The following is a 17795-nucleotide window of genomic DNA, read 5'->3' as shown; positions in this document are numbered from 1 at the left end:
CGGGAGGCAGGACGCTGGCGTATCGGGGAAAACAAGAAAAAAGCGCTCCAGGCGTTAATCTCTTTATGAGACACGATAATCGTTCATAACGTACGGTGGCGCGAGGCGAGCAACAGACTCACGGATGACACGAAGCGGAGGCGCGTTAATTAAATTAAAAATCATTGTACCTATATTATGTCTCTCCGCTTATTCGGCGAGAGGCGAGAGATACGGGATCGTGAAAAAGTGCAGACAAAGAGGAACGACAATGAGTGAAACAGCGATGAAAGAAGAGAAAGAGCAGCGTTAGGGCAGGCAGGGAGGACAGATACGGACGAGATACCTTTTTCACGATTAATTCGACAAGAGTTGACTGCCAGGGAGAACAGAGAGAGAGAGAGAGAGAGAGAGAGAGAGAGAGAGAGTTGCAGCGACATGGGCATAAAGGCATTGCAATATCCGTAATGGAAATTAATGAGATTATTGGAACGGCTTCGACGTAAAAAAAATGGGCGAAGTAAAATGGGCGGTTTTCCCGTCAGAAAGCACGATTCTTTGGTTTCGCTGCGAGCGAGATGCAGCGATACTATTAGTATTCATTGATTTATTAATTGTCAGAAATTTCTCCTCTTTTTCGAAATCTCTTAATCGACGGGATTTAGATTACTAAGGACGTTAATATTTTATTGGTACATTGGTGCATTGGCAATATCGACAGGAGAGATATACGTATGCACTGCAGACCTCAATTTCCTTCGTCTCTTCACGTAAAGTGCAATAACGTAACGTAATATGTCAAATGTAGCATGCTATAAATTAGAACAGTTTATGGGCGAAACTTTCTCAATATTTTTGGAGCATCCATCGCTGGTAGTTTACATATTTATACCGCTGTCCTTGTTATTACAATATTAACGTGAAATATGCTCTCGCGTAAAACTCTTTTTATCATTAGCTACACAGGAAGAGATTTCACACGCGCCAGGCTCATGTCCCCCCCGTAAATAATCGCTCTAATGCAGTGTCGTGAATGGATTTTCCGCGATATATATAACTGTACGACGATGCAAAAAGCAGCTCGATTAATTAACCTTCTTTGACTGCGCTTTGACTCCGCCGCTCGGGCGAAGCGCGGGGTAGTTTTTGCTGGTTCTATGTAAATCCCTAAATTTTCGCTGGCGTCGCGACTCCCGCCGCCCCATATATACCGCGGCTATAACGTACGACGATAAAGTTTGTTATTGCGCGAATCGGGAATCCTGCATTACGACCTAGACAATCGTTTATTGCGCACCGCGTGCACAACCATCCTGCATTAATAATGCTAATCGTGTGTATATGCCGTCGACGCATTAATTAATGCCGCGGGACGATTGTGCTCCGTAAACAATGAAACTCGAACGTGATTGCGAGCAACGTGCTATTGCAAGCCCATTAATGATTACCTCATATAATTTTGCGATCGCGGCGATCGATAATTTATTTATCGTCACGCCGGAAGTCACCGCCAGCCACCGCGGTAACGGCGCGGGCGGTGTGTGGAGCGCCAATATTTTCGCGCGGACGAAGGAAATTATATCGCGCAATGTGTGTTTCCGAAGAACGCGGAAGAACGCGCGATAAATTCGCGTCAATATGACCGCCGACGGATAAAACGATTTCGCGCGTCCGTTCGCATTCTGCTTTTTGCGCGATACGATTATTTATTCGCTATAAACGGATCGGGTTTAACTTTTGCGCGACACCTTTGACGCCGATTGGATGTTTGATCGGCGCGTACGCGAGGCAACACGATTATTTAGCGTACATACACAAGGTAACAATCGCTTTATCTCTCCTCCAACGGGTCGCTCTGTAGTATTTGTAGAGTAGGTTACGAGAGCGTTGAAATTCCAAACTCAGTCGACGGACGCGTATATTCGTGCGCGTATAGGTACGCGCAATGCGGAGGAGAGGGACGAGACGATATATAAAGTGCTATTCGATGGCTCGTGCGCGCAAACTGAAATCGACGCGAGTGTGCTCAGCCAGTAATCTATGATCATCAGCATCAGGTAACGAGTGCTTGTTGGCGCAGAATTCGCTATAGCCCGAGTACAACAAATCAGATTACTCGCATGGCTAAGTGCGTAACTCGTAAGTGATTTGCACGCAAGAAGCAGAATTATGCGCGAAATTGTAGACGCGCGTATTTCGCGCATAGACGCGAAAACGATTTATCTTCTGGATTATTCAATTGCGTTTTAACGCGCGACGCGGAATAAATCTTGCTAATAGCGTAGAACATGCATATAAACGGCGAGGATGCATTAACGTGGCGTAAGCCACTTTGCGGCTTTTAATAGATTTGTCCGTTCTGTGAAACATAGAAAACTGATCATCTATTAATAAACTCTCATCGGTCCGGTTTACAAATATCGTGCCGCACTGTACAAACTTTGCCACTGGTATATTAGTGATGTATTAGTGATGAATTCAATCGCACATCTGTTTTTTTAACATCTTGATTAAACATTCGATCGTCATATGACAGCGTGGAATAATACATTTCGCAATCCGCAGAGTTGCGCGCGATGTCCATATCGATGTCCGGAATTAATATAGAAAAAAATGCTAATAACGTGCAGAATATTAATGATGGCAAAAAATAAATCGGAAATATTTACATAAAACGACTCATCGAAAAAAACCCGATCCCTTAAATATCCCACATGTGTACTATTTGTTTAAAGTAATTTATTAACATTTATCATTATCAAAATTTATTATATTAGAAGAGGATTAGATAATGCATTTATCCCGATTCTCTTGTTCATCATGACAATTATATGATGCGTGGCAAGATAGTCAAAGCGAGATCTGCAAATTCATCTCGCATGCCGAGATATAATAATATACAATATATATGCATGGCATGCACACGTGCATGAATGATGCACTCGCAATCGAACTTAAAACGGCCGCCGCCGCGCGCCGTTGCGGTTCCACTGCATTTACGATCCGATGAGCGCTCGTCTTTACTGCCGGGCCGAAAAGTATTTTCTACCATCGCGTACCGATATTTGCAGTGCTGCGACGTTTCAGGAGGCAATAATATTGACGATGAGCTCCGTTACAGGCTAGAAAAGCCATCTCGCGTTTACGTCACTCTCGATTCCAGAAGTCTGCTTTATATCATCGAACGTATCGATAAAAAGAGCGAGAAATAGAGGAAACCTAGATTCTTTTTGTTTTTGTCGATGTTTAGCGTTTGATGTGACGGACAAACGCTGGAGATAATAGCATAAATCTGCTAAGAGTTATATTTATGTATTTTTATTCAAATATATAAAATTTAAGCATATTAGGTGTGAAAAAGATTAAATCGAATATAAAATAATATAAAATGTTGGAATTAGTACTTTTTCTTTTCATTATACGTTATTTCTATTCTGTTTAAAATCACGCGTCTCGACGGTCAAAAAGACTTAATTACGCGACTAAGTCATTAAAATAAGACTATTAAAAGTTACGCGTATAAATTTACTTCGCAGCACCAATTCTACGCGCATCCTTAGTGTTTAACGATAGCATGAACCTTTAAGATGGTGCCGTGAGTTTGCCTTTAAATTTCGGCCCTTCTTATCGTCGTCCAAGCATGCGCGACGTCGCCGTGGCTATTTGTCACTCTAAGCGGTAAGAGTTATGCGAGAAAACGCACCCTTCGCCGCGGTGTTTCACGCACGCCGGGATGACGGCATATTGTACACGCGCGTAAATAAGACTTTGCATAAACGTGGCCATCGTGATATGCGGATCCCAGGCCGATCCGCGTGCAAACATCAGGTATCACGGTTTTTAGCGGTTGATGCAGTGCACACAGACACGCATAACAAAAAGTATTATCTTGACTGCATCAGTTTTGCAAGAATCCTCATCTAAACATTTTCTTATGCGCACAGATAAATCGCGATAATTACGAAATATATACTTCTCGTTTATCGGTATTGTTATTGTAAAAAATATTATTTTTCGTATATCATAACAGTAAAGAAAGAGCAGGAATTTCACGTTATTTACTCAGGAAATATGATATTATTAGCTGGATGAGAAAAAGAGCAAACTATCGAATGGATCAGGCGCAAAAATGATATACGACGTGACGATGTTTTCACGGATTCATTAAAGGAATATTATATTTGATCAAAAGTTATTTTTATAATTCAATCAGATATATATATAAATTAATATATTTAATTTATATATTTATTAATATAATAATAACAGTTATTTATTATAAAAAAAAATTATTAATTAATTCATTTTGTCCAATATTTTAGTGTATAATATTTGATTATAGAGTTATAGAGTGTTGCAGTGTTTTATTATTTTTTGTCACATGATTAAAAAAAAATACTTCTCTAACATACAGTTAGAGACATAATTTGCCATGATATTTGACAATTATGTTTTTTCATACTATCTTTCAGTAAAGAAAATGTACGCTAGAAAGCGCATTTATACCGTCATTATATTCGAGCTTAAGTAAATGGAAGATATGCGAGAGGGAATGGCATCAACGGTGGCGGTGGCATCATTGCGTAATGTAGACACGAACGTGCTAATAAAAATTCTACAAACGTAATTGAAGGGTACACGGTGTTATGAGCGTTAGCGGGAATATTACTTTATTCGCCGGCGCAGCAATAACACTGCGTCGAAGATTATCAAGAGTCTGCGCTAGATTCCCGCCGCGAACCCCGAACGTGAAAAGTACAAGAGAACTCCCACTTTTTCTCTCGCGTAGGATTAATACACTCGAGCAACCGGAACGGGTGAAGAAACGTGCTCTTAGCGCGCTGTGTACGTGACGTTATTCTCTCGTTTCTCGTCTTCCTCTTCTACATCATCCAGCCCGGATAGCAATAGCTTCCTCTCCTAAACTCCTTGCTTTTCCATTCGGCTTCCCTCTCCTCTATCCTTCTATCCCTCTCCCACCCCCCTCCCTCACCTCCTCCGTTCCTCACAGATCTTCGCTATTACCCTCTCGCATTACGCTTTGTACGGTTACTGCGACTGTCATCTTCCTCTTCCCTCCGCCTCCACCTCAGCCTGCTTCCCTTTCTCTCTCCCTCTCGGAGATTAAGCCGTACTCGGAGAATAAGGGGAACGTGAGGACGAACGCTCTCTCATTTCCATAGCAACAATCCGGGAAGCACGTTTTCCAAATTAACCCACGCGCTATGCAGAATTAACCCATCCTCCCGCGGCGTCTTTATCCCTTTCGTTGCCCCGCCGGACGAGCCTCTAGTCTTCGCGATTATGTCGCACGTTAATTTCGTTCTTAACGAATGGCGTGAACGCAGGACACGAATTGAAATCTCTAATCACCGGTTTAAAACCGTGTCCAACACTGGCATTTACTCCCTTGTAGCACGCAGTTGGTATTCCTAATTGCGAGTAGAAACAACCGCGTTCGCCAGATATTAAGCAGATTTTAAAGTCTCCCCCGTAAACATTTTTCAGTAAAAAATTCTTTAAGTCATATAAAATTTTTTAAGTCATATAAACAAGAACAAGTCTGTTATAAATAAGAAACAAAAAAGTATTTATTTGAACAAATTTTATGTTTTTATCATAAAATTCAATGCAATTTCTTAATAAAAATATTTTAATATAAATTCGAAAAAAATTTAATATGAAAATGTACCTTTAAAAATGAGATATCACATCAACGTTGCAGTATTAATAATTACGATAGCTGCAGCATAGAAATAGTGCCCTGTTCATTAATGTAAGAAGCGAATATCGAACTTTTTACTTTCTTAGCGCATAAAAATTTTCACACGTTCAATAAAGAGAAAAAGCAGACGCGAGCATGAACGAGAACCAGATTATCAAACTCGCGTTATGAAGAAAATTCAATAAAACCGCTAAAGCATTAAGAAACTGGATCCTCATCTTTCGTGGGTCTTATCGGCCACGACGATCGAGTAAAATTCACGAAGGACAGCGGTACGGTCACTCTCATAAACCAAGTAAGTCGACCTTGCCGGCCATAAAACTCAACTTCGAAGTCTCTTTGTGTGCGCCCAGCTTCTTCTGAAGTAGAATGTGAACGCGGCGAGAAAGCGTCTAGTGAAAGGTGTTGGACTAAGATAGAGAAGGAGGGAGGGGGGGTTGTATTAAAGAGCAGGAAGAAGGACGATCTCGAAGGAAGAAGACGCGAAGGAGAGGAGCAGAAACGAAGGGTGCGCAAACACTTCGCCCGAGGACTAGCGCTATAGGCTTTTACCTACAGCCTTCGCGAAGACGATTGATTATTTAAGTCCCTCTCTCTTGGCTTATATACCTAACGTTCTCTCCGGTATCTCCCCCGAGACCTCTGTTCCCGGTTGACCCGTAATCCTTTCTTCTTACTCGCTACCACTCGTATATTTGTAAATTCACAGTCTGCTTTTCTATCTCGTCGCGGCGCACAAAGAAGATACTTTCGGAGTATCGAAAATCGAAGTCATACCGTCGTCCGATCGGATCGAGACCGAGAACACCATCGCCGTTGCCCACCTTCCTCTTCGTCGTCGCCGTCGTCGTCGCCGTCGTCGTCGTCGTTGCTGCAATTTTTCTCTGTACGAATTTACTCTGTGCTACGCCAGAATCCTTTCTTACCCTCTTCTAGTTCACATGCTACAAGCCACGTAATGGTCTCGAGCTTTACACCGGGCACGTGCTTCCTTGAATTAAAGACCGTCTTCGAACTGGTATGCCACACGCGGCTCGTATCACATACGGCTGGATCGTATACAAGGTTTCGCGGCCCCGGAAAAAGTCGTTGGAGCATGAAAACTTCAATGCCAGCGCTATTGCGCTATTGCGAACATTCCATCGATGCACGTGTATGTGTGTGTGAGTGCGAGGGAAAGGGAGATCGGCACGAACATATCAAAATAGAGGGCTACGCGGTTCGTAGCTCGCAAACAGCACTAACTTTTCGCGGATCTCAGCGGATCGAACGCCAATTTCAAAGCTAATTCGAAGCTCACCGCGACAGCTCTACGGCTCCGCGATGGAAGACGTAAATATTTTATCGCCCGGCTATACGTAACGACTACTTTAACGGCACCAACTAGATGGATGTTAAACATCGTGATTTACGAGCGTGTACATTGTACATACATGTGTATCGTTTGTTTCGCAAGTATTCTCTTTTGATGACACTAGCCGACAAGCGTCTCATTTGCCGACGCCAAAGCGGACAAATAATTCCAATAATACTTGGCCATTAATTACGCAACAAGAGCTTTTCTATCAGATACAGCGGCTATACGAACTTTATTTTTCTTATCGTTATTCCAGTTTATACTTAGAATGCAAATGACAAAAAGAAGTTTTGCGCGCGATCGAATTATGACAATTTATATTCATAACTGTAGTACAAGAATAGTCATTGGAAAAACTTAATTTGTTAAATAGATTTATAACAAGAGAGGTGTCAATCTTTCTTATCAATATTAATGAAAAATGACGGAACTAAAATAATTTAAAGTAATTATTTTAAATGTGAGATATCGGTAAGTAAGATCAATAATAAAATGCGAGATATGCAGATATATTCTAGACTCAAAAATATGAAATATCAGAATCTCGTTTGAACCAATACCATCTTCGAATGCGAAAGCCCTACTCAAAGTCTTACCAAAGTTTCCAATCCGGCAGCTTCCCAACTTATCGCGGTTTATATTACATATATATGTACCCTTATACTTCTGCGGTCAACAAAACAGTTAACTCTCCGGGGGGATCTTCCACGAGGCCGCGCGACCGACGATAAATCCGATTGTTCCAATGGCATCTCAATTCGCGGTCGATTATATGTATACAGTATGTATACCTTGTGGGGTGCTCTTGGATGTACTCTCGTCATATCGGCTGGTCCACGAGCAACCAGTGCGAGGGGGTTGGAAGGGGTTGGGGGTCGGACGAATACATCCGCCTCAAATTGATTGGAATTGTTCCCTGGCTGATATCTCGTTCCTGATGGTTCGTGGCAGCTTCAGATAGACAGTAGGCTGCACCTTGCACGCGGTGAGAGGACAACCTCGGTGCTTTGCGTTCGGTTGGGTTAGACTAGGTTAGTTTAACCCGGGCTATATCCGTCAGACCGCTCCCGTGTGTTTGCGGAAGGCTGTGGGCGAGTAGGGTAAGGACGAGCAACGACGAAGGGCTTCTTGCTTGGAATTAATTTCGAAGCTTCTACGGAGAGCGCCACTTATCCCACGCTTATCGTATCGTTCGATGGAAGGACGCGTTAGCTTCACCATCGGCATTCGCGGAAAATATTGAATGTTTATATTAAACACACTGTGGTTCAGCAAACCAGTCCCCAAAATAAAGCATTCCTTAGTGCCAAATGCTACTGCGATTTATATTACATAACATAATATTTTCATTGCATCACATTCCAAATTGCACTTTACTTCTCTTGCATTTGCGATGTGCCGAAACAAACTTAAATGATTGCTTTAATAAATACATATCGATCCAGAAAACTGGATAGTATTTTGATAAAACATTCAATCTGGAGTTAAGCTCGTTTTAGTGAATGAAGCTTCAATAATTTTTGAGTTGTAAATGATTAAAGAAGAAGAACCTTTTGTGAACTAAACTTTAGGAGACTAAATGAATAACTATATTTTTCAGCAAATTTCAGGCGAAGATACTTTCTTTCAAAGATTACTTACTGATAGAATTTTAATTCTATTTTTCCAATAACGTTACAATAAATGATGATCTTTCTCTAAAATTTTGTTTAAGTAAAAATCGATTATAAGTTGGCCGAACAATCTGTTATTAAAAAGCATTTAATTTTTCTTAGACATTGAATTAACTACTTATAAATATAACTAGGTATAGAAACGAAATATTATACATATTATAGAAACAGATGTATAAGTGTATAACAACTTTGGCTTAAAGCAAAGAGATTTGTAGAAACTATACTTTGCACATCAGAAACTATATGTCTTTCTGCTATATTAAATCCAACAATGAGATTTATTATATATCACAATTTTAAATATCCATAATATACTCAAGAGAATAATTCATATTCCGATATTTACAATCGTTCCGACATGCGGATGTTTTGCTCGGGACACAATTATAAATTACTGCATGATAAACATACCACCAAAATAGTAATGTGCGATCGTTTGTAAACGTTGACACGCGCATTAGGAAGTATTACAAGTACAAAACCGATATTGATCATCCAGTGCGAGATAAATTGATGATAGTTTATCATATATTACCTTCTAAATGCAATTAGAATCATGTAACATTTGGTCAGAAAAATTCAATTATATTATGAAAAATTTATTCATCAACAATAACAATTGTTGATGTAAGTTGATAAAAATAATTTTTTTATCCTTTTAATTAGTCATATTACTCGTTATTTAAGAGCTCTTGTTATTTAATCCTCGTTACGCTTGAATACTTATTACAAGAAAATAATTATATTGTCGAAACTGCAAACCTCTGACAGTTTTATTTATAAAATTACTATAATCACAAATTCCCTATTTCCATTTCGTAAAAATAATTGTCAATTTATTTGTTGCTATACACAATTTTTGCCAGATTACTATCGTAAAAGGCATCAGGAATCAGACAAATCGAAGAAATATTACTCGTGTGCTGCACACATATACAGAATCGTAATAAAATATTATTTATGGCGTTTCAGCCGCAACTATAAAAATTTCGGGATAAAGTCGTAATTTACAGTCTGCTAAACGTAGCACACTATGAAACGCAATCCATCGTTACGCCTAACGTTTTACGGCCTGCAACGATAGCTAAGAAAAAGATTGTAGGGGACTCACCGTACAGTTGCAATCGAGTGTATCGAGTTGTCGTTCTACGCTCCCAATGAGGCGTCGGACTTAGGAGAGTCTATATAGTTGAGATCGAGCCAGGAGATAATCTGAAACAATCCGTAAAATATAATTAGTCTCAAATATGCATCACATTAAGAAACAATCCACTGGATTAAAATTAAAAAATAGATATTTATAAAATTATTATTATCAATATTATTAGTTATGGACTATTTAGTTGTGATATAAAATAATAACGTGATACTATACAATGCCGAATGTTAATCTATGCAATCTCGGTACATATATGTACGATTGATTTAAACGTTTCGAGAGTATGAGTCTTGTGATCGTGATCGTTGATTCATGAGTGAGTCATATATCATCTGCGCATTAATGACATTAAATTGCACAAAACAGCGAAATGCTTTCAAACTTAGCAGGTGCCGTATCACCACGACTTCCGCGATACGTCACGGCTAATATGCACGGGCGCAGTCTATAACTGTATAACAATACGTGCTTTGCTTTATATTGCCACAGGCAATAATTACCGCAGCAGCAAGGTGAACTTCAGTTTCATGAATCCTCCAAGGAAACCGCCGCTACATTAGATTAGCTAGTTTGACACTAAGGAGGTGAACGTGCATCCAAGCCTAATCTGGAAAGCAATAGTTCGTGTTTACGTCCTGGTGTACCCTGCCTTATAGTGTTACCGCTTTTGATATCCAAGAAAGACTTGTTTATCAAATTAGTGTGTGAATTACGTAAACTAGATAACGAAATGCAAAGTATAATGAATAGACTTTTAAATATTGATAAATGCGGTCGTTTAATTTAAGAATGCTTTAGTGGTTTTAAATTCTTCACCAAGAATAAATTTTACTGCGCAAGCACAATAAAAAGAGCTTTTTACATAAGCGACACTCTTATTACTTTAATAAAATAGAAATTTATAAATGTACGAATTTAATATAACTTTTTTTTCTATATTTATTAAATAGATAAAATAGTTATATCGCACATGTTATATAAATGAATAAATTTTATCAAAAAAGATTTTTAAATTTTTTTTCTAAATTATAGAAAATTCGACAAAGTTCAACTACAGATTATTTTAATATTTTCAACCATTATACAAAGCAGAGTCCGCTATTACTAGATATTAATTAGTAATTGCATTAATAACTGTTTTATCATAACGTTATTAGTAAATATACCACTGATTACATTGTCGCAATTGATACTAAATTGCTTCGATTTCAATAAAATATACATACGCGCGCGCGGCAAACTACCCCTCCTTCCAATAAAAATCTAATTACGTAATTAACGAGAATAACAGCAATTCGAAGGATATTCGTGATTAGTGTCGACAATTATTATTCGTTTCTCCAATTAATTGATAGAATATACATGATCGAGTAAAATAAACTCTCTCCGCGCGCATGCTAAATTAAATAGCGTCATCGATGATAACTTTTATTACGACGTTTAGTCATACATTAGACAATGCCGCCGGAGAGTTAAACAGGCGAAGTCACATCTTTCTCCCGTTTCTCGACGTAAAGGGCGATTCCATGGTACGTTGGAAATACGCGTGAGGGATGGCTTCGGCCATTTTATATGACGTGCCGTAGGTAATCCCCATTGCGAAACGATCTGGGCCACGAGCCGAGGAACGACCTTTTTATTTCTCGACCGGTTTTACGGCGGGCTCGCTTCCACATTTATCTCAGCTCTTTCTCTGTCCTTCGTCCCATCTTCAGCCTCTCCTGCATTCTCTTATAGGTAGCTCCTGTTTCTCTATTCTTTGTACCTTTACGGCTTCTTTCCTCGTGCGACAGGACTTGTAACGGTGTCCTCAGTTTCTCCATTGCCTTACTTATCCGGGGGCTTTTTATCGAAGAATTCTCGAGTATATGAGAAATAATTGACAAGTATCACGACGCGCTCGTGAAAGAAGATTCTTCTGGTAGAAATACACCGAGAACATAGTCTTCGCGATTGCGAATCAATTTCGATGAATGCAACAAGTGCACGGTAAAACAAATTATCGAAGAAACTTGTCTATATACACTCGTTAAATTAACGAGTTTTACTATTTACGCGCGTCTTAGATACAATATGTAATCAATACACTGCACATATTGAAGCAGTATAGATAGGCAATGGCAAATTCCAGCATTGGTAGGCATTGCGCACACACGCACACAAGACGTATTCAGCATATATATATCCCGTTTCTCTATGTAACTAGCTCGAAGGATTCGGCCAAGTGATAGGACGACAACCCCAAATCCTATCCACGTGTATTCGAGATGAGAAGCTTGTGAAATAGATAGGATTTGACTATGAGGTAAATCGCGCAGGGGGACTGTGGAATCATACATAAGCAGGCTATGAACTAATCTCAGTTACAATAAGGTAAATATTAATTAAACAATAGGATAAGTTTTTAAATTAAGATGTTTACCTTAAAACAATGTTGTCCCAAAATAGTGGGCATTAATGATGTCTTAGCATCATACAAAAAATTAATCTACAGTGGATAACCAAAATCATTAATTAATCTCAACAAGAAAACATTGTTTTCATCATTTAATAATGCCATATATAGTCAATATATGCATACATAGTCAATATAATAATTCCTTTATCATATGACATGCGAATGTTGCAACTAATAACTCAGTTTTTTAAAACTGAGGAAATGCTATTTTAGCGATATGCATGCATGTGTCCGTAGAGCCGGCTATGTTCGCTTTGGCAACAATACTGATATTGTTTTTTTGTTCATCTATATCTATCTCGTACAAGGACGGCTCCCGTGGAATAAAATTCGGCGTTGCAATTTTTGTTTTATGTGAAAAAAAAAGAAGAAAGAAAAAACGATATCTCATCCTTCCCGATTCGCCACTAAACTGGGTTGACGAAGGGTGACGCACTAAAATACATGACGAGCTAATAAAGCTCGCGCGCAGCTTCTCTTTATATATATCCTATATGAAGAAGAAATAAAGCTTCATTGTGTCTCGTAGCCTTGGGGCTACCGCAGTTTCATCGAGGGACAAAAGGGATAGGGCCAATGACGAGAAGCGAGGCGGGTGCGATATTATTACGCAATACGAATAGACCTTTTTTGTCGTTTGCTGTTAAGGACGTCGCGGCAAAAAGATCCCTTCGTCTGCAGATTGCGGCTGCTAGTATGCGGAAAAACTTAAGAGCTTAAAGCGGCCATCCTATTGCGTGCGTCTTAATGCAACGTTAAATTCGTAAGCTTGCACCGACTTTAGCTAAAGATTAATTGAATTTTATATCACGTTTTAACTTAAAAGCTCTTCTATGTATGCGTCCATGTGTATATGTATATTTCGTTCTACTTTAAACGTCTATGTATTGGCCATAAGAAATGTAACTGCAAATGCAAGACTGTACCTATAGCAGAGTGTCATTACGCATCTGAGACATTGTCCTGTGTTCGTTTCCTTGGGACATAAATTAAATCCTACTTCGTTAGAAACGAGAAGCCAATTAAGATGCACGACAAAGCGCTATTTCATTTGATCCCACTATTTTCTACGGTACAGTAGTGAAATTTAATGCGATGCCGCCATTATTCCTCTGTACGCTCGTACGAAGTGACAGTAAAAATTTTAAGTGGCATCACTCTTCGCGATATACAATGTAAGTACATTGTAAAAGACTTTCGCACAGCATTATTGCAAAAATTGACGATAATTCTCAATATCGTAAAAGGGTAAATCCATTGTGCTATAAACAAAATTATTACCACACGCATCGTGTACTACAGCGAACGATCGACGTGAGTTCTTATTTTTTATGACGATATAGAATCTCGAAAATTTTATGAAACCTCCTCTGGAATTCTGGATTTTTTAAAGCCCCTCTGACAGAGTATATGAAGCTGTGTGTAATTTAAATGCGTGAAATAACACATTTATAAAAGTTCGTAGATTTAATCATAGCTAAATATCGCTAAATATGCACAACTACAATATATAGCAATAAATATAGTAACGGTAACTACGTATCGACAATGGAAATCAAACAAATTGACCATTCAGTTGCATCAAAGCTATCAGAAAGTTCGGTTAACTTTTTTTTAATCAAACGATAAATCGACTGCCTGCGAGCGAGCCAGCAATTCCGCAAGCCGAACTAGGTCGGCATATTCAGGCATATATGTATCGCTGCATGTAAAGGGAAAAATCTATTATCAGACAGAAAATATACATATTCCACCGGGGTAACGGGAAGAAGATCACCTTCACTTTTGTTTCCAATATTTCGAATGACGCAAGAGATATCAAATCCAGAAATAATTACTTTCCTCTCGTTTCAAATCAAATATACAGTTTTTACTTCTCTCACGTGCGAAAATCTAATCGCACTTTCGTAATCTGCCATCTTTATCAATTGCTTGCTCGTAAAAAAACGTAAAATTTATAAGCGTTTAAATATAAATTAAAGCTTTATTATAATGTTTCATTTGCGCAATATCTATTTCTTGTAACAAACTTTCCGAGGGATCATCCTTTAATAATTTTATACCCCCTGATATATTCTGATGAATAAACTTCGTGCTTGGGAAAAATGTCTATAGTAATTGTCGATAAGTTAATTCACAGACTGCGAAGTGTGAAGTGGTCTTTTACGCCGTGTGCCAAAGTGTCAGAACCCGTGTGGATGCCGTAAGATTCAATTAGAAGCCAATGGGCTATGCAGTTTACCGTCGGCCCTCTGTCGGCCCTTCTCTCTTTCTCTCTCTCTCTCTCTCCCTTTCTCTTTCTGTCTCACCTAGTGCTAGTGAACATTTTCCGAAACCCCATAGAGACATGCGCACAGAGCCGTTTGATGCCAGATGCTGCCGCGGATATTGGATAAAAGTTTCTCAGTTCGCGGAGGAAATAATTTCACAAGCCGCGCGCGGGCCAGGGCTGCTATATACTGCCTCTCTTGCGCTTTCTCCCCTCGTTGCGCAACGTTCGTTCTTTCGCAGGGACCAGCGCTAAGAAAGAAACTTACCAGGATCGGGTAAGACCCCCCTTTCGGATTTTCTCGACTTGTCGTGTTTCTCTGTAGACAAAACGGGCGGCGACGCCACCTGGCACTTAACATATATGGTAAAGCCCGGCTCGTATCGCGCAATGGTGAAACTTTCCGCCACTTTCCTCCCGACCGATTAAGAGGTAAAGATGTTTGCGAGGAAGCAACTCAATTGTTGTGTTAGTCTCTCCTCTGTTATGAAATTGATCATAAAGAATTTGACGAATGTCAATCGCGTTGCAAGGTACGTGTTGTAAAAATATTTATTCAGTTTTAACAATTTCAATAACAGATCTTTGGGAACTATTCTCGTTATCAATATATGGATAAAAATATAAATCGCATAAATGTTTCAACAAAAGCTGTTATCCCAGCATATATTAAAGCATATATATTAAAGCGCACAATTCACTCTTCCCTCTGTTACTGATACGATGTCTGGATACAAACACCATGTAATTCTCATCCTCGTCAACGCGCACTCCAAGCTGCATACTGTTATTTACTCAATACGATCGTCTTATCATTGATAAGCTAGGCGATTCTATATAGAATACATGAGAGAAAATCGATAGAACACAAGATGCAAGAGTGTTTCGTATTTGAGGTTTAGTAATGAATCCTTAAAGGATGAGATAAGTACATTAACATAAATTAACATAATAAAAAGATTACGATTTTCCATATTAAAACATCATGGCAGTAATATCAGTTATTCTGTATGCGGAGTTCAATGTATATAATTCGATATAATTATTTATTTTTGATATGTTTAGGCTCAACAATTATTACAACGAAGCAAAATATCAATAAAATATTTTATATTAAATATTTAAATATTTTATCAATAAAATATTTTATATTAACTCATGTAAAAAAATATGCTACAAAAGTTCATATCCCTTAAAATATTTCTCGAAAATAGATATTTCATAAAAAATTGAAAACTATATTTTTGCAATATGTAGACAAATTGTAAATATGTTCAAATAGAAAAAGGTAGAAAAGAGTGCAATAAAAGAAATGAATCCGGGATTACTTATAGAATAACGATTATCCCTCCTTGGCTTTTCTTATTCAATTAATTTCATTGATATTAAAAGAGCGGATGAACTGTCACGTACTACAGGAAATCGACACGTTCAGTATAACGAGGTCTTAAGATCACTTAAAGAAAATCACTACGATTTTCAAATAATCTCTCCGATAATCTTAATCTTTGAACTCGCGATTCGCGTATCACATAGATTACACGGGACTTTGATCATCCGATGCGATATCGACGAGAATTTTTCTCTGTTTAGTACAGTTTCTCGATATACATTGCAGTTTTAGCGATCGGACTATTTTTGTCACGGATTTGCTTTGGAAGCATTCGATAAACAGCGCTGGCTCGGTCTAGCTAAGTGCTCTCGGCAGTAAGCGGATATTATTCTGTCACGGCGCTCCGATAATCTATGAACAGCGTTCGTATAAATGCTTTTTTAATCGCTCACATGGCACATGGATTGTACCGAGTAGTGATTACTAAGAAAATGATAATAATATCCAATGCTTAAAACAATATAATAATAACATTATAAAACAAGTATTTTCAAAATTTGTCTAAAACATAATTCCATTAGTTTTTCATCTCAGAAAAAATTTAGAAAATATTTCGTACATAGAAAAGACTTGCGATTATTGAAATATAGAAGCAATAATAAAATAACAAATTTCTACAATTATTAATGCTACAAACGCTTTTTTGAGAGAAAATGAAAATTTTAAATACTAGACATTTCTAAAATAATTTGATTTAATTTAATTAATTTTTTCTATTTCTACTAATTTTAAAAATATTTGAAACGTGTACATTAATAGTAGATTATAAAGAAATTTGTAACATATTTTATCAATAATTTAATTTATATTCTATTGTTGGAATATATTTTTCACATTTTCTAAATTTAAATAGCGTGACAAATTAAACCACAAAAATTAAATAAAATTAATAGCTTAAAATAAAATTTTCTTGTATCGCACAAAATATCTACGCGCGCTCTGCTCGAGATTTATTCACACTAGAGAGCACACAGTGTCACCGCAATATTGATTTATTTTCCTATTGCATATAACGATTCTTTCATAGATTACATCATGAATCAATCGCGTTGCCTATCTTTAAACGGCCACAAATTTTTTGCCATACTCGATTTCTGTCGCGTCCGTATAGGAAATCATAAAATCAGCGCATAAATCAATCATACCGTGAAAGAGAGACACGCTTTACGCGCGTCGTCAAGACCAAAATTTCGCGATAATATTTCTTATTTATTTCCATCTTATATTTTAGAAGTTTATCCGTTTGTAATGAAAGCGTTAAATGATACGGTAAATAAGATAGGATAGATATGTGTGCATCGCTAGTACAAACTCCACACATTTCTTAGATAAAACGACATGCGATTCGGATGTACAATTGATCAAAAAGAACTAAAGAATTGTCCCGATATAGCAGCTAATTATATACGTAGCCGTGGAAAAAAAATGTGCCATAAAGAATTTAATTTTATCGTTCGCGATAATAGAAAACACGCGACGTTTTCGTTATATTTCTCAACAGAATGGCATGGTAAAGCGCGATTATATTTATGTAAATGCAACATTTATTACTGCAGTTATTCTCGATCAAAAAGCGCTTCTATAGATATTGCATGTTCTTTGAATTTGTCATAAGTGTTTTGCAAACGCGGTAAAATATTCGATGTTAAAAAAAGAACAAAATATAATTTTTTCGAACAACAAATTATTACGTCAATTTTTCTTATTCTACAATTCTTCTTCATGCAACAATTTGTAATGCAACATTTATTGAAAATAAAAAATGTAACGATCAAATAA

At 37.9% G+C, this 17795-nt stretch overlaps 1 protein-coding gene and 1 long non-coding RNA gene across 2 annotated transcripts in view; one reads left to right on the top strand and one right to left on the bottom strand.

Annotated features, from left to right (window-relative positions):
• LOC139816739 (uncharacterized) overlaps positions 1-9949 on the bottom strand; it is a 93378-nt gene extending 83429 nt beyond the window's left edge. Inside the window, exon 1 of the mRNA XM_071784450.1 lies at positions 9849-9949. The gene's annotated coding sequence lies outside the window, so the exon portion shown is untranslated. The remainder of the gene's footprint in view (positions 1-9848) is intronic.
• Positions 1899-15940, top strand: LOC139816743 (uncharacterized). Its single transcript, XR_011733074.1, has 3 exons — positions 1899-2036; positions 12103-12269; positions 12722-15940. It is a non-coding gene; the product is annotated as an uncharacterized lncRNA (long non-coding RNA).
• The last annotated feature ends 1855 nt before the right edge of the window (positions 15941-17795 follow it).

The sequence above is a fragment of the Temnothorax longispinosus genome, chromosome 7, assembly GCF_030848805.1.
Source record: "Temnothorax longispinosus isolate EJ_2023e chromosome 7, Tlon_JGU_v1, whole genome shotgun sequence".
Lineage (NCBI taxonomy): Eukaryota > Metazoa > Arthropoda > Insecta > Hymenoptera > Formicidae > Temnothorax > Temnothorax longispinosus.
Note: the sequence above shows the minus strand (reverse complement) of the source record. Positions and strands in the feature narration are given on the sequence as shown.